Genomic DNA, 23,474 nt, shown 5'->3' on the forward strand with positions numbered 1-23,474 from the left:
AGAGGGAGGGAGAGAGGGAGGAGAGGAGAGGAGAGGGAGAGAGAGGGGGAGAGAGCGAGAGGGAGAGAACGAGAGGGAGAGAGCGAGGGAGAGAGGGAGGGAGGGAGGGAGAGAGGGAGGGAGAGAGGGAGAGAGAGGGAGAGGAGAGGAGAGGGAGGGAGAGAGGGAGAGAGAGGGAGGGAGAGAGGGAGGGAGAGAGCGAGAGGGAGAGAGGGAGGGAGAGAGCGAGAGGGAGAGAGGGAGGGAGAGAGGGAGGGAGAGAGCGAGAGGGAGAGAGGGAGGGAGAGAGGGAGGGAGAGAGCGAGAGGGAGAGAGGGAGGGAGAGAGGGGGAGAGAGGGAGGGAGAGAGCGAGAGGGAGAGAGGGAGGGAGAGAGCGAGAGGGAGAGAGCGAGGGAGAGAGGGAGGAGAGAGGGAGGAGAGAGCGAGAGGGAGAGAGGGAGAGGAGAGAGGGAGGGAGAGAGGAGGGAGAGAGCGAGAGGGAGAGAGGGAGGAGCGAGGGAGGGAGAGAGGGAGGGAGAGAGCGAGAGGGAGAGAGGGAGGGAGAGAGCGAGAGGGAGAGAGGGAGGGAGAGAGGGAGGGAGAGAGGGAGAGGGAGAGAGAGGGAGAGAGGAGGGAGAGAGCGAGAGGGAGAGAGGGAGAGAGGGAGGGAGAGAGAGAGGGAGAGGGGAGAGAGCGAGAGGGAGAGAGCGAGATGGAGAGAGGGAGGGAGAGAGCGAGAGGGAGAGAGCGAGAGGGAGAGAGGGAGGGAGAGAGGGAGGGAGAGAGCAAGAGGGAGAGAGCGAGAGGGAGAGAGGGAGGGAGAGAGGGAGGGAGAGAGCGAGAGGGAGAGAGCGAGAGGGAGAGAGGGAGGGAGAGGGAGAGAGGAGAGAGGGAGAGAGGGAGAGGGAGAGAGGGAGAGGGAGGGAGAGAGGGAGGGAGAGAGGGAGAGGGAGAGAGCGAGAGGGAGAGAGGGAGGGAGAGGGAGAGGGAGAGAGGGAGGGAGAGAGGGAGAGAGGGAGGGAGAGAGGGAGAGAGGGAGGGAGAGAGGGAGAGAGGGAGGGAGAGAGGGAGGGAAAAGAAGAGAAAAGCATGGTTAACAGAAGGTCCATAGTGTCATCCTGACCTGGACAGTAAATCAACATCTCATCATGTCACTAACTTTCACCAGTCTCATTTAAATTACAGGTTGTAATGCAGCAAAATAGGGAAAACGTCAAGGGGGATGAATACTTTTGCAAGGCACTGTATGTTGATATGCTTCAGTTTGCTGCCATATGACTGTTTTCACACTTGTCTCCAGCGATCATAAGGTAAAATAATTCAAACAATTGTCATTTATATTTACAATTCCCAAATCCAAACGTCTTACTCATTTAGCTAGCTCTTATCAATAGCTCTTATTAACTTGTAAATTACAGTGCATGGAGAATGGTGTTATTTCTATCGGAACAAAGAAAGTCGTTTCTGTTTCACTTGGAACCGACAGTTCGTTGGACCTTATTCATTGTTTCATCGTGCATAAAAGTGGTGGAATTACGAGGGAATTAAGTTAAGGTCAGAATACGGCCTATCTGTAGACACACCTCTGCCCCACCTTCCTTTCTGTTATCTCCACCCCAAAATAATAGCTGGCTGAAACATTTATTACTTCATGCCTAAGTTCAAGGTCAGAGTACTCTCTTTAAGGAATACCTAGGATAGGATAAAGTAATCCTTCTCACCCCCCCCCCTTAAAAGATTTAGATGCACTATTGTAAAGTGGCTGTTCCACTGGATGTCATAAGGTGAACGCACCAATTTGTAAGTCGCTCTGGATAAGAGCGTCTGCTAAATGACTTAAATGTAAATGTTAAATGAGTACGCATAGAGAGAAAAGTACATCAAAATTGAATTAAGTTCCATTTACGCGTGCATTACTTGGGTAAGAGATAGGAACGAACGCCTTATAGACTAGATGCAGGACAACCTGTCCTGTAATGTTCCACTATCTATCTAGCCTCCAATGTATCATTTCGCCTACTGCCAGGGCATGTTGCTGACCCATCAGCAGTGCATTATATGGGGGATGAGAACTGTTAGTCAGGCGGAGAGAGAGGGGATGATGACACAACCATCGGCCATGTTCTTCTTATTGTCAGTGTATTTTCTCACACTACAGGGGCTCCAGGGGTGAAGGCCTAGTCAACTCTCTGCACCCATGAGTGAGCACCTCCACAGGCCCACACCATCTCCTCTCCTCTCCTCCCACCCATCCCCTCTCCTCTCCTCCCACCCATCCCCTCTCCTCCCACCCATCCCCTCTCCCTCTCCTCCCACCCATCCCCTCTCCTCCTCTCTCCTCCCACCCATCCCCTCTCCCTCTCCTCTCCTCCCACCCATCCCCTCTCCTCTCCTCCCACCCATTCCCTCTCCTCTCCTCCCACCCATCCCCTCTCTCCCACCCATCCCCTCTCCTCTCATCTCCTCCCACCCATCCCCTCTCCTCTCCTCCCACCCTCCCCTCCTCCCACCCATCCCCTCTCCTCTCCTCCCACCCATCCCCTCTCTCCTCCCACCCATCCCCTCCTCTCCTCTCCTCCCACCCATCCCCTCTCCTCTCCTCCCACCCATTCCCTCTCCTCTCCTCCCACCCATCCCCTCTCCTCTCCTCTCCTCTCCTCCCACCCATCCCCTCTCCTCTCCTCCCACCCATTCCCTCTCCTCTCCGCCCACCCATCCCCTCTCCTCCCACCCATCCCCTCTCCTCTCATCTCCTCCCACCCATCCCCTCTCCTCTCCTCTCCTCCCACCCTCCCTCCTCCCACCCATCCCCTCTCCTCTCCTCCCACCCATCCCCGCTCCTCCCACCCTCCCCTCCTCTCCTCCCACCCATCCCATCCCCTCTCCTCTCCTCCCACCCATCCCCTCTCCTCTCCTCCCACCCTCTCCTCTCCTCCCACCCTCCCCTCTCCTCTCCCTCTCCTCCCACCCTCCCTCTCCTCTCCTCCCACCCATCCCATCCCCTCCCTCTCCTCCCACCCATCCCCTCTCCTCTCCTCCCACCCATCCCCTCTCCTCTCCTCCCACCCATCCCCTCTCCTCTCCTCCCACCCCCTCTCATCTCCTCCCACCCTCCCCTCCCTTTCAGAGAATAATCCTGTGGTAGAAACATGTTGATGTTGATTGATGGCAACCCTCCCTGATTGTGACTGCTCCGCTGGGCAGGGCAGGCAGCACGGGAACCGGGCCAGCAGACCTGGGGGTTGGTTCTGATTGGCCGACGGAGCCGTGACCCAGGACGACCCTTCCGGCGATCCGTGGTGGGGGTCTGTTTGAGAGCCCAGTGTGGGCACTCGTTACCTCTGACCCCTGCCCCTCGTGCCACCCTCCCCCATGATTCACTGGGGTAATTACCTGGCTTACATAATGGGGTGCCCTCTCTGTCCATCACTCATTCGGTCTTTGTTCAATAGGCCAGCAGGCCTCAGATCACACTAATTAGCACCCATTGTCCCAATGCCCTGCTCTGCTATCCGCTGGGTCCACTAGGCTAGGCCTCTGAGCTGTTAACATGGGGAGGGGGTTGCTAATCACTGTCTTAGCAGAGTTAGATAGAGGACAATTAAGTTATTAAGTAGCAGATTTTATGTAAAAAAAAAAAGAATGACTATATTTGAACATAAAAGCTAAAAAAACACCCTGATAGTGTGTTAATGTCTGAATTGAGGTCTTTAACAAACATTTAGGAGCCATTTACGCCTTTCCTACGCACTTATCAGTACTTGGTATTCAGACTTACCTGATTCAGTTGCGTAATGCGCTCTGCAGGTGTGGCTACCTTGCACGCACTGAATAAATTGCATTAAACTGCTGAAACCCCTCCCACTTACTGGCCAACAGATTTTCTTGTGGAGTTTTCATTCAATGGGGTTTTCAGTCCATTTATCTTAAGACATCCCTTTAAATACGGTGTACATTTTAGTTTGAATTTTGTCAACAGACTCACTAGAATACAGTGCCTTGCAAAAGTATTCATCCCCCTTGACGTTTTTCCTATTTTGTTGCATTACAACCTGAAATTTAAATGGATTTTTAATTTGGATTCCATGTAATGGACATACACAAAATAGTCCAAATTGGTGAAGTGAAATTTAAAAAAGAACTTGTTTCCCAAAAAATTTTTTTTTTTAAATGGAAAAGTGGTGCGTGCATATGTGTTTGCTATGAAGCCCCTAAATAAGATCTGGTGCAAACAATTACCTTCAGAAGTCACATAATTAGTTAAATAAAGTCCATCTGTGTGCAATCTAAGTGTCACATGATCTCAGTGTATATACACCTGTTCTGAAAGGCCCCAGAGTCTGCAACACCACCAAGCAAGGGGCACCACCAAGCAAGCGGCACCACCAAGCAAGCGGCACCATGAAGACCAAGGAGCTCTCCAAATAGGTCAGGGACAAGTTGTGGAGAAGTACAGATCAGGGTTGGGTTATAAAAAAATATCCAAAACTTTGAACATCCCACGGAGCACTATTAATTCCAATTATAAAAAATGGAAAGAATATGGCACCACAACAAACCTGCCAAGATAGGGCCATCTACCAAAACTCACAGACCAGGCAAGGAGGGCATTAATCAGAGAGGCAACAAAGGGACCAAAGATAACCCTGAAGGAGCTGCAAAGCTCCACAGCCGAGATTAGAGTATCTGTCCATAGGACCACTTTAAGCTATACACTCCACAGAGATGGGTTGTATGGAAGAGTGGCCAGAAAAAAAGCCATTGTTTAAAGAAAAAAGGCATGTGGGAGACTCCCCAAACATATGGAAGAAGGTACTCTGATCAGATGAGACAAAAATTTAGCTTTTTGGCCATCAAGGAAAACGCTATGTATGGTGCAAACCCAACACCTCTCATCACCCCGAGAACAACATTCCCACAGTGAAGGATGGTGGTGGCAGCATCATGCTGTGGGGATGTTTTTCATCGGCAGGGACTGGGAAACTGGTCAGAATTGAAGAAATGATGGATGGCACTAAATACAGGGAAATTTTTGAGGGAAACCTGTTTCAGTCTTCAAGAGATTTGAGACTGGGACAGAGGTTCACCTTCCAGCAGGACAATGACCCTAAGCATACTACTAAATCAACACTCAAGTGGTTTAATGGGAAACATTTAAATATCTTGGAATGGCCTAGTCAAATCCCAGACCTCAATCCAATTGAGAATCTGTAGTATGACTTAAAGATTGCTGTACACCAGCGGAACCCGTCCAACTTGAAGGAGCTGGAGCAGTTTTGCCTTGAAGAATGGGCAAAAAATCCCAGTGGCAAGATGTGCCAAGCTTATAGAGACATGCCCCAGCTGTAATTGCTGCTAAAGGTGGCTCTACAAAATATTGACTTTGGGGGGGTGAATAGTTCTGAACGCTCAAGTTTTCTGTTTTTTGTGTTATTTCTTGTTTGTTTCACAATAAAACATATTTTGCATCTTCAAAGTGGTAAGCATGTTGTGTAAATCAAATGATACAACCCCCCCAAAAATCTATTTTAATTGCAGGTTGTAAGGCAACAAAATAGGAAAAATGCCAAGGGGGTGAATACTTTCGTCAGCCACTATGGAGAGAACGTTGAGAATATTAGGAATCAACGAAAGAAACCATCTAAATAGATCCATATTTGTCTCTGTTTCAGAACCAATTTGTAGATAAAAAATACTCTGATCTTGTAGATTATTTAGGGTTAGGAAAGTGTTTATTAATCATAAAAAAACAGGTTTGAAGAGCATTTACACTAGACAGAAAGAAAACGGTGATTTGAATCATTCTGAAAACTGCCACATTCAGTTCTTCAACCCATGTTAATGTTGGAAGATGAGTGTATATAGAATTATAATAGACAGAATAATGTACAACAGTAGGCTATACTATTGATCGCACTAAGCATGAAACTGTGTGATGAAATGGTCAAGTATTGCGCCGTGCGTCGGGTTCAAACTATTACGGCTTGGTCTGCTCCATAATGATTTAATTAGTTTATGTAGCACATGGAGATGTGTGAAGCTTACGCCTCAGCCCAAAATGTCGCCACTTGCACCAGCGAATAACTAGCTTTTCAGGTGGCGTCGACTGGTAAGACGCTTCAGGAGGGCGGTCACGTGTGCTAGCAAGGCAGAGATCCCCAGTTTGTGTCAGGTATGGGCCGAATCGGGAGGAAGAGGTACTCAAGGCAGAGATCCCCAGTTTGTGTCAGGTATGGGCCGAATCGGGAGGAAGAGGTACTCAAGGCAGAGATCCCCAGTTTGTGTCAGGTATGGGGCGAATCGGGAGGAAGAGGTACTCAAGGCAGAGATCCCCAGTTTGTGTCCCCGGGAGGAAGAGGTACTCAAGGCAGAGATCCCAGTTTGTGTCAGGTATGGGCCGAATCGGGAGGAAGAGGTACTCAAGGCAGAGATCCCCAGTTTGTGTCAGGTATGGGCCGAATCGGGAGGAAGAGGTACTCAAGGCAGAGATCCCCAGTTTGTGTCAGGTATGGGCCGAATCGGGAGGAAGAGGTACTCAAGGCAGAGATCCCCAGTTTGTGTCAGGTATGGGCCGAATCGGAGGAAGAGGTACTCAAGGCAGAGATCCCCAGTTTGTGTCAGGTATGGGCCGAATCGGGAGGAAGAGGTACTCAAGGCAGAGATCCCCAGTTTGTGTCAGGTATGGGCCGAATCGGGAGGAAGAGGTACTCAAGGCAGAGATCCCCATTTTGTGTCAGGTATGGGCCGAATCGGGAGGAAGAGGTACTCAAAAAAGCAAGCAGTGTGACGTCCTTTACACCTACATCTTCAAAAAAATATGATCAACTGTTACTAATAATCCTCAGCAACAACCACACGGCCATGACAGCGTTTAGAGAGAAAGCAAATGAAGGTAAACTAAACAATATAATTAAATGGAAAGACAATTTAGGCAATACCAACTATAGGAACTAACAGTAAATTGTCAGTTGAATATGTGTGGTTATTAGGTCTACTGACAGTCGATACTGATAGTGGCTAATAAACGTCCTCTCAATGTCAACTGCGTTTACTTTCAGCAAACTTAACATGTGTAAATATAGGTATGCACATAACAAGATTCAACAACTGAGACATAAAGTGAACAAGTTACACAGACATGTGACTAACATAAATTGAATAATGTGTCCCTGAACAAAGGGGGGGTCAAAATCAAAAGTAACCACCAGCTGCATTAAGTACTGTGAGATGCCTAAGACAGCGCCTCCTTGCAGCATGCGTAAGGCACGTTCACGCAGATGAGCAGGGACTCGCCACTGCGAGGACAATCAGCTGTCCGTCCTGTCTCCCTGTAGCGCTGTCTTAGGCATCTTACAATACGGATATTGCAATTTATTGCCCTGGCCACATCTGCAGTCCTCATGCCTCCTTGCAGCATGCCTAAGGCACGTTCACGCAGATGAGCAGGGACCCCGGGCATCTTTAAAAAAAAATATGCTTTCAGTCAGTAGAAAGGCCTCTTTAGTGTCCTAAGTTTTAATAACTGTGACCTTAATTGCCTACCGTCTGTAAGCCCCACTCTTCCACCAAGGCACCTGCAAGTTCCTAGACATTTCTGGGGGGAAGGCCCTAGCCCTCACCCTCCTATCCAACAGGTCCCAGACGTGCTCAATGGGATTGAGATCCGGGCTCTTCGCTGGCCATGGCAGAACACTGACATTCCTGTCTTGCAGGAAATCACGCACAGAACAAGCAGTATGGCTGGTGGCATTGTCATGCTGAAGGGTCATGTCAGGATGAGCCTGCAGGAAGGGTACCACATCAGGGAGGAGGATGTCTTCCCTGTAACGCACAGCATTGAGATTGCCTGCAATGACAACAAGCTCAGCTTGATGATGCTGTGACACACCGCCCCAGACCATGACGGACCTTCCACCTCCAAATAAATACCGCTCCAGAATACAGGCCTCGGTGTAACGCTCAGTCCTTCGACGATAAAAGCGAAACCGACCATCACCCCTGGTGAGACAAAACCGCAACTCATCAGTGAAGAGCACTTTTTGCCAGTCCTTTCTGGTCCAGCGACGGTGGGTTTGTGCCCATAAGCGACGTTGTTGCCGGTGATGTCTGGTGAGGACCTGCCTTACAACAGGCCTACAAGCCCTCAGTCCAGCCTCTCTCAGCCTATTGCAGACAGTCTGAGCACTGATGGATGGATTGTACGTTCCTGGTGTAATTCGGGCAGTTGTTGTTGCCATCCTGTACTTGTCCCGCAGGTGTGATGTTCGGATGCACTGATCCTCTGCAGGTGTTGTTACACATTGGCTGCCATTGTGAGGACGATCAGCTGTCTGTCCTGTCTCCCTGTAGCGCTGTCTTAGGCTTCTCACAGTACGGACATGGCAATTTATTGCCCTGGCCACATCTGCAGTCCTCATGCCTCCTTGCAGCATGCCTAAGGCACGTTCACGCAGATGAGCAGGGACCCTGGGCATCTTTCTTTTGGTGCTTTCAGAGTCAGTAGAAAGGCCTCTTTAGTGTCCTAAGTTTTAATAACTGTGACCTTAATTGCCTACCGTCTGTTAGCTGTTAGTATCTTAACGACCATTCCACAGGTGCATGTTCATTAATTGTTCATGGTTCATTGAACAAGCACTGGAAACAGTGTTTAAACCCTTTACAATGAAGATTTGGGAAGTTATTTGGATAATTCTGACAAATTATCTTTGAAAGACATGGTCCTTAAAAAGGGTGTTTCTTTTTTTGCTGAGTTTATTTAACATGATAAAAATAGGAAACTGAGTAAGTTGGGGTAACCTATAATAAAGACATTCGAGAGTGCCCATCCTTGCAAGTTAAAAGGACTTACAATTTTAATTTCGGCATAATGGCACAGCATTTCATAAACCTTACTGTGGGAAAGTTGACATGTTGATATGCTTCAGTTTTCTGCCCTATGCCTAGTTTCACATTTGTCTCCAGTGATAAGGTAAAATAGATATAAACAAGTGTCATATATATTTACAATTCCCTTATCCAAACAGATTACTCATTTACCTCTTATCATGTTGTAAATGACAGTGCATGGAGAATGGTGTTATTTATATGGGGAAAAATTAAGTAGACGCTTTTTCCACTTACATGCTTAAGTTCAAGTTCAGAATACGTGTAGAGAGAAAAGTGCATTAAAAAATGAGTGCTTAACTCGGGTCAGAATTCCCCCATTAGTGTTTTGTCTTATATTTTACATGGAGGGATAGTGACAGCACTCATAATGCAGTGCTTTTTCCATTCAAACCAGAAAATGAGTGGGAGGAAGGGTACCCCCTCTAAAATCTATCCTTTCTCAAAGTCCTGTCTTCTCTAAACCAGAGGGGGGTCCTTATCCCTGTCATGCCAGGCTCGTTTGACAGCCTATAAGTGTGCTGGGGGCAAATAGCATTACACAATACACTACACAAATAGATGACGTGAATACCATTTAAACTGAATGAACCAAATTGACTTTCAGGAAGACCTCTCTGGAAAATGTTCATTTAAAATCCAGTTATGAGGTTTTGAATTGTGCTGGAAGTGACAAGCAAATGTGCTGTAAATGCTCACAGGCCTGCTGATCGATGCAGAATGGATGCAGAGCAAGAAAATCTCAACGTTGCACATCTGGTTCAGCTTTGTTCCACACAAGCAGTTATCTGTTGACACGGGTGTTGCCGGATACACATACTGTATGGGCCTATACATTTACAACACTTTCTGGGCAGGGGCCAGCCCACAACAGTAACCACTGGTTAAAGAGAAACACCAGAAATCAGGCAACCTCTGCAAAAAAATCGACCAGCAATGGTTGGTAGCAGACAGAGGGGCAGGCTGCACTTAGCGCATAGAAGGGAGCAGCACCCCAACTCCTTATTGGCCAGTTTATAAGAGGGAGCAGAACCCCAACTCCTTAAAGGCCAGTTTATAAGAGGGAACAGCACCCCAACTCCTTATAGGCTAGTATGTAAAAGGGAGCAGCACCCCAACTCCTTATAGGCTAGTATGTAAAAGGGAGCAGCACCCCAACTCCTTATAGGCTAGTATGTAAAAGGGAGGCGCAGCACCCCAACTCCGTATAGGCTAGTATGTAAAAGGGAGCAGCACCCCAACTCCTTATAGGCTAGTATGTAAAAGGGAGCAGCACCCCAACTCCTTATAGGCTAGTATGTAAAAGGGAGCAGCACCCCAACTCCTTATAGGCTAGTATGTAAAAGGGAGCAGCACTCCAACTCCTTATAGGCTAGTTTATAGGAGGGAGCAGCACCCCAACTCCTTATAGGCTAGTTTATAGGAGGGAGCAGCACCCCAACTCCTTATAGGCTAGTTTATAGGAGTGTTCTCCTAATCAGCCTTTCAGACACATACAAACTAAGTTGAACCATAGCAACCACAACACTCACTGAAGACCGGCAAATTGCCATGACAAATAGCACCGTTTGATTGTTTGTTGGGTCAATAAAGATTGACAGACTTTGAACCCAATCGAAGCAGTGTCATAAGTCAGCCTGTTTAAGTAGTGTTGTTAGATCAACAGTTCTGATGACGTGGGATATAAAAACAGACACTAGATCTGATTTACCGCATCTATGTGCTTTAGGTTCAACTGCCCTTTGAGATGGAGGTTCATTTGTGGGTCAAACTGGTGATGGAAATTGTAAGGTAACCCACCTCCATCAACATCCTCTGTAAATCACACTTCCCCTCTCAAACTGAGATGTGGGGTCGAACCAAAAGAGCAGATATGCAACACACAATATGAGTGAAGCCTTTGACTTTTGGAGGGTTGTCTAGTGCAGGGTTTCCTACATTTTTCACTCAGGTCCCCCTTCCAATATTGGGGAAAATATCGTGCCCCCATTGCTCGTGCGCGCAACGTCTTTTTCTATGGGCACAAGCACTGTTCATGACACAAACTGTTCATGACACAAACTGTTCATGACACAAACTGTTCACACCCCTCTTGTTGGCAGAGGTTTCTTGCAATTCTATACATTTTGCAATGTCTAATGCTAATGTGTATTCATGTGATATTTGAGTGACTCAAACATTAAAACAAAATCTATGGGTTAAAAAACCTATCGAAAAAACGCTAGCTGACATGGGTTAGTTGATCTGGACATTTCTGACAAGTTATAAATAGCTCTCTAAGGTCTGCAATGACTGACATGACAAGAGGAACTGATGATGCACTACCCAATTTAGAAATTGCACCTTGTGCATTCTACTATCACTACTTTCAAGAGTATGTTGAAAGCCGGACTGAGTTCCTAAAAACATATATAAAATAATAATAATAATTACAGTTTGGGAACAGTTTGGGAACCACTGGTCTAGTGGGACAGATATACTATATGCGGAGGAGGCTTTAGCTTGAGCTAAGGGCCTCTCCCCCCTGTCCATATCTATGGAGTCTGGCTCAGGGTTAGTGGGGTGGGGTTAGCCTCCTCTCTCTCTCCCCCTCTCCTCCCTGTGCATATCTGTGGAGTCTGGCTCAGGGTTAGTGGGGTGGGGTTAGCCTCCTCTCTCTCTCCCTCTCTCTCGCCCTCTCTCCCTGTCCATAACTGTGGAGTCAGACTCAAGGTTAGCAGGGTAGAGTTAGTCTCCTCTCTCTCCCTCTCTCTCGCCCTCTCTCCCTGTCCATAACTGTGGAGTCAGACTCAAGGTTAGCAGGGTAAAGTTAGCCTCCTCTCTCTCTCCCTCTCTCTCGCCCTCTTTCCCTGTCCATAACTGTGGAGTCAGACTCAAGGTTAGCAGGGTAGAGTTAGTCTCCTCTCTCTCCCTCTCTCTCGCCCTCTCTCCCTGTCCATAACTGTGGAGTCAGACTCAAGGTTAGCAGGGTAGAGTTAGTCTCCTCTCTCTCCCTCTCTCTCGCCCTCTCTCCCTGTCCATAACTGTGGAGTCAGACTCAAGGTTAGCAGGGTAGAGTTAGTCTCCTCTCTCTCTCCCTCTCTCTCGCCCTCTCTCCCTGTCCATAACTGTGGAGTCAGACTCAAGGTTAGCAGGGTAGAGTTAGTCTCCTCTCTCTCCCTCTACTGCCCCCAGCCTCAGTCTGGCTCCCAGCTGGAGATCTCTCTAAGTACCAGCATATGTCTGGCCCTGAGATCAAGACCAGGGAAGACATAAGAAGAGGCCTCTCATGTGGGAGAGAGAGGCAAACCTCACGGACACCCCCCTGACACACACACACACACACACACACACATACACACGTGAACGTGCACACACATACACTCTATGAAAGACATCCAGAAACGCACATGTGCAGCCACACACAGACACACACAGAATGGATCCACTCTCTGACTGGGCTCAGACAAAGAAGAAAAGATAAGTAACATCCAAAAGCTGAGGTCCAATCTTATTATGACATCCGCTTGTCATAACATGACAGTCCTACAGCGGGACGAGGCAAGAGAGAGTGAATTGGTGTGTGTGTGTGTGTGTGTGTGTGTGTGTGTGTGTGTGTGTGTGTGTGTGTGTGTGTGTGTGTGTGTGTGTGTGTGTGTGTGTGTGGAGAGAGACCCACCTTCATTAATAGAGATGATGTGGGGGTGTTTTAGGGATGACATGATCTCTATCTCCCTGCGGATGTGAACCATATCCTGATCATCCTTGATCTTCTCCTTCCGGATGGACTTGATAGCCACCTGAGGACAGACACGTGTTCTGGTCAGTTAAAATGGACTAACAATCACATGGATACAAGTATGACAAGATGACTAGTGGGGTAAGTCAATCAAAAGCAGCAATACCTCCAAACTGATTGTGATGATGAACCAACTCAGGTGAGTCAACACACCCACACAGCAAATCACAGACAACGAATCACAGTGATCGCATATCAGCAAACACATTTGGACAGCCAGGGAATGAAGAACACTCAGTTGACCATTGCAAAATGTCTTACATAACCTAATCTAAATGAATACTCTCTGAACCTCCTCAACCACATAACCCTCCTCCCCAGAGCCCTATAGTGACCTGCCCACTGTGACCTCTGACCTCTACTCTCCCATTTATCCAGTCCACACAGACAGGAGGGGGTCAATTGACTGAGAGACACCGAGACTCAGTCATCACAGTCATCACAGGATCTTGCCGTGTAATTTACTGTCTCTTTAGAGGAGAAAATGAAGGTGCTCTCTGAGGAAAAACAACTTGGCACGTGGTGCAGTAATGGAGGACTCCTTTGTAGTGTGTTCACCCTGGTATTAACAGACAGCTTGGTCTCTCAAGTCTGTGATGTGTGTGGTGTGTGTGTGTGTGTGTGTGTGTGTGTGTGTGTGTGTGTGTGTGTGTGGAGTGGGGCAGGGCAGGGGCAACTCCCCCTATCCTGACCCCAGTCTTATGGATATATCAGGTAGCACATCAAGAAGAATAGGGGGTTTCTGTGCTGTGGGTTTCCATGGCAACTGCAACTCCTGGCAGTGTATGTGTGTGTCCCAGCAGGGGAAGTGGATTGATGGGCGAGCTGAACCTTCTTAATTTGTCCATGAAGACACTACGAGTGTTTCTGGCAAACAGATGGTGTTGATTTATACCATACCTCTCACAAACACTTACACACATCGTACAGTGTGTAGGCCTACATCTACATCAGAGAGCTAATAATATTAATATCATCATATAATATAAACTCCACTAGGGCTGACCCCATTTAGTCCACAGGTCAAATTTAGTGGACTAATCCATGGTGGAGGCCACGGGGATAACACAACAGTATCACCAATAGTACATCTACCGGTAATTACCATAATTTCTAATCTACATTGTTTGTTTACCGTAATTTGCGTTAATGCATTCAATCTATTGTTATTACAGTCTTACTGTTGTCATTGTCGAAGTGGACATCTTGTTTGCAGAGCGCACAACCCGGGCTGCACTTGTGAGAAAAAAGTGATGGTTTATTTCATTCCAATTAAGAATTGTTCAGTAAGGATGTGCAACTGATTACGCCTAGAAGTAGGCCTAGGCTACCTGGCCTGCGCGTAATTGTAGGCTTATAATTGTGCCCATTTGGGGATCTGATAGTATTTTTGATTGTCCTAACTCAACACCACTAATGAGCGGTGGAGATTCTCAAAGTCATTTTTTCTTCACCTCAAACAGCAAGTAAACAAAGTCTGTTTTTACATCATTTCAGAATGACAATAGTTCCTCAATGTAGCCTATTTGAAATATATTTCCAGCTCTCTCCCTTTCGATAACCACTCAGCATGAAAGGGGAAAAAAATGTCATGCTCTGATCTGGTGGAAACGACATAAAATAGGTCTACCTGATTACTTCGTATGTCTGTCCGGAGCTGTCCGGAGCTCACTGGCACAGGAAAATTTGAGGGCCCAGAATACTTTATACAATGTTGCAAGTTTCAGTCTGGACCAAGTTGATAGTTCATACAATGTTTCAAGTTCCTTGCAGACAAGCCATACGTAGCCAATGTGATATTTTCTAACTGCAGGCTGCAATGTACCTATTTGTTGGCTTTATGTAGGCTATTTTTACATTGTTGGCAATGGCAATAGAAGTTACTTTTAGATTTGTATCATTTTCATTTAGGTTTAGATAAATTTGAACTCCAAATGGAAAAGGTTGCCGACCACTATTACTGACAACTTCGGGAGCGTAATGGCAGAATCTGCAAAGGCCAGCAGCAGCAGGAGGAAGAGTTTAGAGAATAAGTTTCTTTCTTCTGGTCTCTTGAGTCATTTGTGTGTCTTAATTATTTAATCACATTGTGCTCAAAGCATCAGACAAGCTCAGTAGCCTACATATAGTTGATTTTATTAAAACACATAAGGTGTGTCTATATATGGAAAAATTAACGTTTTAACATTTCAACCAGTGGATTGGTCGAAAGAACATACGACTCTTGGTCGACCAATATTTGTTTTAGTCGCAGACAGCCCTAGAATTCACTAATACGAAACATTCAGGTTTGAGCCCCATGGATTATTCTTACTACTGTATATTTGTACTGTATATTAATTTAGACTGCCTCTGTTAGCTAGGGAGGACAAAAACTTTCCTTACTAAGAGAAAGGTCCATTACAGTGAAGGCCAGGTCTACTCCAGGGCAAGGCAGGAGTAGAAACCACATACAGTCACTATTCCAAGCTAATTACGGTGTACCTTAATAAAAATAACCCAGGCCGGAAAAAGTCCTCATCCAGAGCATGACTTGATTACATAGAATGAAAAAAGAAATACGTATTAACAAGTAAAGGCCCTGTTTAGTTTTCACATGCCGAGTGGTCATCTTTAGTCTGTTAATTTTTCACCGGTCTTTATTGTAAGTGTTGTACCTCCATTGTTTTGTGTTTTCCATTACCTCATGGGGTCATCAACAGCAATAGTACTGTATTCACGTCACGCCAAATCCTAAACTAGTAGGACTGTAAGCCCACAGTCTGTCTCCATGTGAAGCAGCACACTGTCTGCACTGCAGGTCACTTTTTTCACATTTGCATTCTAAAAGTAAGAGGGCGTGGTTTAAGTTCCTATAAAAATGCAGTACAGGAGAAGGTAGTCTACCTGGAGATGGTACGGTATCAATTCACAAAGGTCTGACATGACCCTAAAGCACGTGTCAAACTCATTCCACGGCGTGCTGAGTGTCTGCGGTTTTGTACTTGTACTTGATTGATGTAATAAGGTCACTGATTAGTAAGGAACTCCCCTCACCTGGTTGTCTAGGTCATAATTGACCCGCAAACACTCGGCCCTCCATGGAATGAGTTGGACACACCTGCCCTAAAGTCATGGGTACAGTGGTGTGTGTGGGGGGTTTCATTTCTACAGAGATATGTGGATGGGATGCACTTTCTCATGGCAGATAGTACAGTAGAGTACAGTATCAACAGACCCTGCTCTTTGACCCTCAAATTAGACTGTTTCTAAAATCATTAGCTTAGAGAGACAGCATCCCAATAATACAGAGAACAGACATAAGAGATCCATCCCTCCATCCACCTAGGCTCATCTTTTATTCCCCGGGATCCTGTTTTGTAGATTAAATCACCTCGAGTTCAACATTTAAATGGCCTAGAAAATAACGGTACATTTTGCTAGCTGACCACCGATTTTCATTGCAGTTTATGCAAATGAAGTTACATTTTGATTGTTTCAAAAAAGTAATATATATATATATATATATATAAAATTTTACTGCTGACAGACCACACACACATCATTTAATATCAAACTTTTTACCTAAATTATTCATATTCATGTATATGTTAGTATTAAACTATTATCTACTTTCTCAAAACATAATATTAATCTGTAAAACAAAATAATGAGACATTATTTGGTTACAACACTGAAGAAGGTGTTGGTGGAAAGCCATTTATAATAGTCTACAGGAGGGCTACGCAATGAAAAGTTGACAGGCAAGTCATTTCTTTTTACAGGAAGGCAACTAGTCAACTAGCCAACTAGTCAACTAGCCAACTAGTCAACTAGTCAACTAGCCAACTAGTCAACTATCTAGTAAACACTTTGGATATGAGGTTGGTGTCTCTTTTTTGAACAACATAACTTTAATTGAACAAAATAGTAAGGTGGCAAATAACTGGGGACCGTATGCCGATAATACAGGACGTATTTCTTTTGCTAAACCGCGTATCAAAAAGCTGATAGTAGTAGTATTTCCACTGAAATGTCAGACATGCTAATTGCTAATCCATTAGCTAACATTTTTACGACATTAATAATCCAAAACATTGATGTCTTGATCACAAGATAACACTGTTGAAGGTAATATGTTTCTTAAATGCTGTTGAAAATGCCGATAATTCGGGGTGCTAAGCTATCATTTTATAACATGAATGTGCACCACAGTTTATTTTGTATTATCCTTTAAACTATTTCTCTAGTATAGGCTACTTATCGTAATGAACGTTATCAGCAAAATGCCGGCGATAAGTGATCAGCATGGTTGGTGTCGATCATTTTCGGTTTATCGTCCCAGCTCTACTGTGAATCATCCATTTGCCAGCTGGCTGTCACAGTATAATGCAGCCCTTCGCCTGTCTTTAAGTGGTGGGCTATTACTGTCTGTCAAACAGATCGCTGCCCTGCCGGCCTGGCCCAGCCAGCCTCTGCCAGGTACACTCCTCCTGCTAGGCTGTATGCTGCAGTGTGTTTGATGTGAGAGGCCACGCTCCGCTCCACTAGAGCCTGACAGCGGCCGGTGTTTTCTCAGCCCATTAAAATAGATGAGGTATACATCACAAGTTCCCCCTTTCTCTCTGAAGATCATGTTCATGTGTGTGGATGGAGAAAGAGATAGTGTGTGTGTATTAGGGGAGTTGACAATAGCAGGGCTGACCCTATGACTGAGCAGAGCCATCTCTCAGTGTAGTATGTTTACCACAGAGCCAGAGAGAAGAAGAAAGAATGCTGATAACTGCACGACTACAGTCAATAACAGTGAATCTATGTATTTTTCTCCTCCCAGTTAATCCTCACTGAATCCACTGTTTGGGGTGAGGTAATCTAGTGCTTTAAACTCATATTAATGTGACTTTGTAACCCCTTAAGTGAAGCCCACCCCTACCATTATGGTGGAGTTCTCTTTAAACTGCTCTCCCTTCCCTCCATCCTTCCCCTACTCCCTCCTCCTTTCTCCCTGCATCGCCTCTATCTCCCTACCTTCCTACCTCTCCCTACCTCACCCACCAAACCCTCCCTCTTCCCCTTTCTCCCTCCTCCTTTCTTCCTGCATCGCCCCTATCTCCCTACCTTCCTACCTCTCCCTACCTCACCCACCAAACCCTCCCTCTTCCCCTTTCTCCCTCCCTCCTTCCTCCCCTCCCTCTTCTTTGGACCCCCACAGGATATTAACTTTCCATCCCTGTCTCATTTCCTGCTGGGGATGGCCTTTCATGTGTCACTGCTCCCTCTGAGCCCTGCTGTCACCACAACCTTTTCACGAACACACAGTACAAACGTGCGCACACCCATACATGCAAGCGCACACACACACACAAACACACACACACACACACACACACACACACCCCTCCGTACTGGCAACATCTACAGCATTACAAACGCACATGAGCACGTGCAAGAGTCAGAATTGCATACACATTTACATTTGAACATCCAAGCTCATGCCCGCATACAGTAGTCCAATCAGACCAGACATACAGTAGTCCAATCAGACCAGACATACAGTAGTCCAATCAGACCAGACATACAGTAGTCCAATCAGACCAGACATACAGTAGTCCAATCAGACCAGATATACAGTAGTCCAATCAGACCAGACATACAGTAGTCCAATCAGACCAGACATACAGTAGTCCAATCAGACCAGACATACAGTAGTCCAATCAGAAAAGACATACAGTAGTCCAATCAGACCAGACATACAGTAGTCCAATCAGACCAGACATACAGTAGTCCAATCAGACCAGACATACAGTAGTCCAATCAGACCAGATATACAGTAGTCCAATCAGACCAGATATACAGTAGTCCAATCAGACCAGATATACAGTAGTCCAATCAGACCAGATATACCAATCAGATAGATATACAGTAGTCCAATCAGACCAGACATACAGTAGTCCAATCAGACCAGATATACAGTAGTCCAATCAGACCAGACATACAGTAGTCCAATCAGACCAGATATACAGTAGTCCAATCAGACCAGATATACAGTAGTCCAATCAGACCAGACATACAGTAGTCCAATCAGACCAGACATACAGTAGTCCAATCAGACCAGATATACAGTAGTCCAATCAGACCAGATATACAGTAGTCCAATCAAACCAGACATACAGTAGTCCAATCAGACCAGATATACAGTAGTCCAATCAAACCAGACATACAGTAGTCCAATCAGACCAGATATACAGTAGTCCAATCAGACCAGATATACAGTAGTCCAATCAAACCAGACATACAGTAGTCCAATCAAACCAGATATACAGTAGTCCAATCAGACCAGATATACAGTAGTCCAATCAGACCAGATATACAGTAGTCCAATCAGACCAGATATACAGTAGTCCAATCAGACCAGATATACAGTAGTCCAATCAGACCAGACAATAGACAGTAGTAGTCCAATCAGACCAGATATACAGTAGTCCAATCAGACCAGATATACAGTAGTCCAATCAAACCAGACATACAGTAGTCCAATCAGACCAGATAATCACCAGACATACAGTAGTCCAATCAGACCAGACATACAGTAGTCCAATCAGACCAGATATACAGTAGTCCAATCAGACCAGATATACAGTAGTCCAATCAAACCAGACATACAGTAGTCCAATCAGACCAGATATACAGTAGTCCAATCAAACCAGATATACAGTAGTCAGACCAGATATACAGTAGTCCAATCAGACCAGATATACAGTAGTCCAATCAAACCAGACATACAGTAGTCCAATCAAACCAGATATACAGTAGTCCAATCAGACCAGATATACAGTAGTCCAATCAGACCAGATATACAGTAGTCCAATCAGACCAGATATACAGTAGTCCAATCAGACCAGATATACAGTAGTCCAATCAGACCAGATATACAGTAGTCCAATCAGACCAGATATACAGTAGTCCAATCAGACCAGACATACAGTAGTCCAATCAGACCAGATATACAGTAGTCCAATCAGACCAGATATACAGTAGTCCAATCAGACCAGATATACAGTAGTCCAATCAGACCAGATATACAGTAGTCCAATCAGACCAGATATACAGTAGTCCAATCAGACCAGACATACAGTATGAGGACAGACAGTCTGACTTTCCATCCAAACCAAGCAGCCAACACACACAAGAGAAAGGTTTGCAGATCCTATGTCTACAGGCTCAGTCACTTTCACTAACATATATGCTCATGCACCCACACATCTAATCAATCTCTCTTTAATGACAGTCCCTTCCAAGCTTCTCTCTCTCACACACACACACACTCTCTTCTCAATCTCTTTCCCCTTCTGCTCTTCTCATTTAGTTTAGCTGTTAAAGAAGCCAGCACGCCAACCAGGGAAAGTAGAACAGGCAGAGCCAGAGCAGAGGGATTGCATAACGGTCTGTCACCCAGTTTTAATCTCTATCATATGGACACCAGGGGCTCCTTAGGCCAGGGACAGTCCCTTCCATGTAAAGATATTTTACAGCGCTCTCTAAACACCAGGCCAGACACACACACTCTGGGGCCACCGTCTGTCTGTACACTCTCTCTCTCTGTCTCTGTCTGGGTGATGCTTAACCGAATGCACTCAAGTGTTGATTTACAAAGGGCACATGGCCACTTGTACTGCTAATAATGTTGTGACACATTCAATGGAAATGGTTCAGGTTGATTTATTATTAGCTACACACTGTTCCAGGATCAGCTCTGCTGCCTGCCATTTGAAGTGGAACCATTAAGGGCTGGAGAACTAAGCTAGGCCAGGCTCACTGATAGAGGAGGACTGCATGGGGATCAGGGAATACCATCACTCCATACATTTCTAGAATGATGTCAGGGCATGTGGAGATGGCATTGACATACAAAGTGGTATTGCAGAGGTTATTAAGGGATATAACATAATAGCCTTAAAAATGTCACGAGATGTGATTAGGCTACTCAAGCAGACCCAAACACACCCTTAATTTGCTAAACATCTAAGCACCCTGTGTGTTTAATGAGTGGAGAAATGTGTTATAAAGCACTGGCTGCCATAAAGCACCAGTCACCAGCCAGGCAGGCCATCTGAAGGAGCTATTTGAGCTATGGGTTCATGGTGCCCCCACCATGCATGTGTGTGTCAGGAGCGTTGGACATGCTGACCCTACTGAGTTTTCCTTCTGGCATTCTGAATCTGAACACACATATGGAAAGTTCATCTCGTTCTGCCAATGGGGCACATGGGTAAAATTCTGCAGCACGAGAAAAAATCTGGTCTCCAAGTATGGTGCATGAGGGCAGATGGCGAGCATTCAATGACAACAAAAAGTAATAGAGAAACATGAAGAACATATTGATAAAAACAGCACCAAGACACAAACAAAAACCAAACAGTTAAGGGACATTGGTCAAAATGACAGGTCATTCAGGACGCTGTTATTTTAACATGCAGTCAAATGAAAGAAACATAGTTGTTGTTCTAGGCCAGGTCTCACGTTTGAGTTTGCCAAACTAGGAACCTCTTCAACTTACAGCAATACCTTGCACAATTCCAGCCCATTCAACGTGAGTAGGGGGAAGTATCTTGGAGGACTGTTGGCTGGACTGTTTCAATGGTGCACATGGTTGGGTTAATTTAAGCTGCATCAATAAATCAGTAGCTAGTTGAACATCTGCACTTAAGCATCCGGTCGTGAGGCACTGCTGGGGACAGCACGCGTGCTGCAGAGATTCCCAGGGCCTCTAGGGCCCTATGAGCACGGGGGAATTCCCAGAGAGGGAAAAAAACTCACAAGCCTAGAGCACAACAAAGAAGCTATTTGGGTATTTAGGGCCTCTTTGTTGTAGCTATGTTTTCTATGACTCCGGATTGGGCCTCAACAGTAGCCTGCAGTCTGTAGGCCTAAATTATATGAGCCGCATTCTAAGAACCTGAACAGAGGTTATGTACAGGGTGCTTCAAACCCCTATGCGGAAAGAGCGTTTTTAACCCCTACCCCTATCCATAAAGAGAGTTGTAAAGTGTCTCACCTCTCTCCCTGAGTGCCGTTCAATTGCCTTCTTTACTTTGCCATAGGTCCCTCTTCCTAAAGTCTCGAGCAATTCGTAGCGATGTTTCAGGTTATGCTTGTGGTGGTGTTTCTTGAAGCCTGAATTTCTCCTGCTGCCATCGCCAGCTGCCGGTGTCTCTGCCATTGAATGACCGACAGGTAGCGGTGGAGGGGACAGGTCACCGCCAGATGGTTTACCCGATGAGGTGAGGGTTTGTTTGGACTCAGAACGGGTCAGCCCTCGGTGGGCCGAGAGAAAAGCTGTATCCATCTTCTCTAGGGAAGTATTAAAACTAACTTCCCGAAGATAAAGATATTAAACTAAGCTATATTTGACAAATATTGATATTATAGTAATACTTTATTATAGGCCTAATAATAGTCGTAATAAATACAATAAATTACAAGGAACAATGCGTAAATATTATATTAATAAACATATACATTATTCCGATTGTCTAATGATCACTGCCTTTGTTCATTTTTTTTCTGATCAAAGAATTCTCTCCACATCTATTCATCCATTTGTCGCCTATAAGAGTGAGTCATTATTATATGATTAAATAAAAAAGCGAAATATTACAAAGGAGACATCATCTATCTTGACGCGTCTGATACATAATGTAATGTATATTATGTATGTCTAACTATAAAGGTATATTCTAGGGCAACAGTCCTCTGAATATGTATTCAGAATTCGACAGACCAATGCATGTCAGAAGCTGAATCCACTTTCGATTGATGTCTCCTCGGGTATGGACAATGGTGCTCAAAATTGAGCAATCCAAAAAGAAAACATATTTAGGTTAATTAAAACATCGGGCTATTCTATTCTCGTTATCCGTATAGTAACTGGCATTATCTATCTCGCAGTCTTTCGTTTATTCTGGGTCGTTCACATAATCTACCGTGAAAGTGCTGCAAACATCGTTAACTCTAAACTAACAGGCGAAACCTTCAGCGTCATTGCCTCCCGAGAAAGCAGCGAGGAAACCGGCGTTCTGGATGAAGATCACCCTCATTTTGTCCTCGGGTGCAACGTCATTCAGCTGCTGAACTCTGTGTATGGTGCGAGTGCTCCATGCCCAAGTCGACTTTAGAGATGCGCTATGATCAGATATGTCAAGCTCAGACGTTTTGAATATTGCCATGGTCGTTTTGCTCTCCTTAATCGTGTGCCCTTCGTCTCTCTTTCTCTTTATTCTCTAACGTGAGGGGCTGTGAATAAGGAATGTGAGATGATCGAGTCCGGAGGCGGAGTTTTACAGTCCTCCTCCCCTCTGTCCCTCTCTTTGTGCTCCCTACCTCTCCCCTCCGTTAGCGACTGCTGCTGACTGACTGACTGCTTTTCACCCTGAGGCTGTGGAAGTACAGCCCTCTCTCTGGCAAGCTACAGTCATTTTACTATAGCCTAAACATTGCAGTTCAGTTTTTAAGGGCAACTCAGACAGAGTCAAAGTTTAATACATTCGTTTAATTATTAATATTGCTGAAATCTTAATGAAGCCTTATGAAATGAATCCTGCCAGTGCAAACTCTGACTGGTTGATTTTTTTTCATCAATAATATAACAACTGTGCCATGTACTGTGGGTCAGTCAGTCCAGAGTCAGCAGCTATAACAACAAATCCGTAAGGAAAAACAAGAACAGGTAGTCCAATGCAATGTTATCACTAAATAAATGTTGCATACGTGCATTCATCCTCTCTGATGACATTGATGGAAGACGGGCAGTGAGACACATTGAGAATCTGGCTCTGCAGAATTCAGAATTCAGAA

General features: G+C 45.5%; 1 pseudogene; it reads right to left on the reverse strand.

The window, feature by feature from the left end:
• The window catches only part of LOC115144868 (NUAK family SNF1-like kinase 1), a 50,310-nt pseudogene extending 27,311 nt beyond the window's left edge, over positions 1–22,999 (reverse strand).
• Positions 23,000–23,474: the final 475 nt, after the last annotated feature.

Source organism: Oncorhynchus nerka, linkage group LG17 (assembly GCF_034236695.1).
Source record: "Oncorhynchus nerka isolate Pitt River linkage group LG17, Oner_Uvic_2.0, whole genome shotgun sequence".
NCBI lineage: Eukaryota > Metazoa > Chordata > Actinopteri > Salmoniformes > Salmonidae > Oncorhynchus > Oncorhynchus nerka.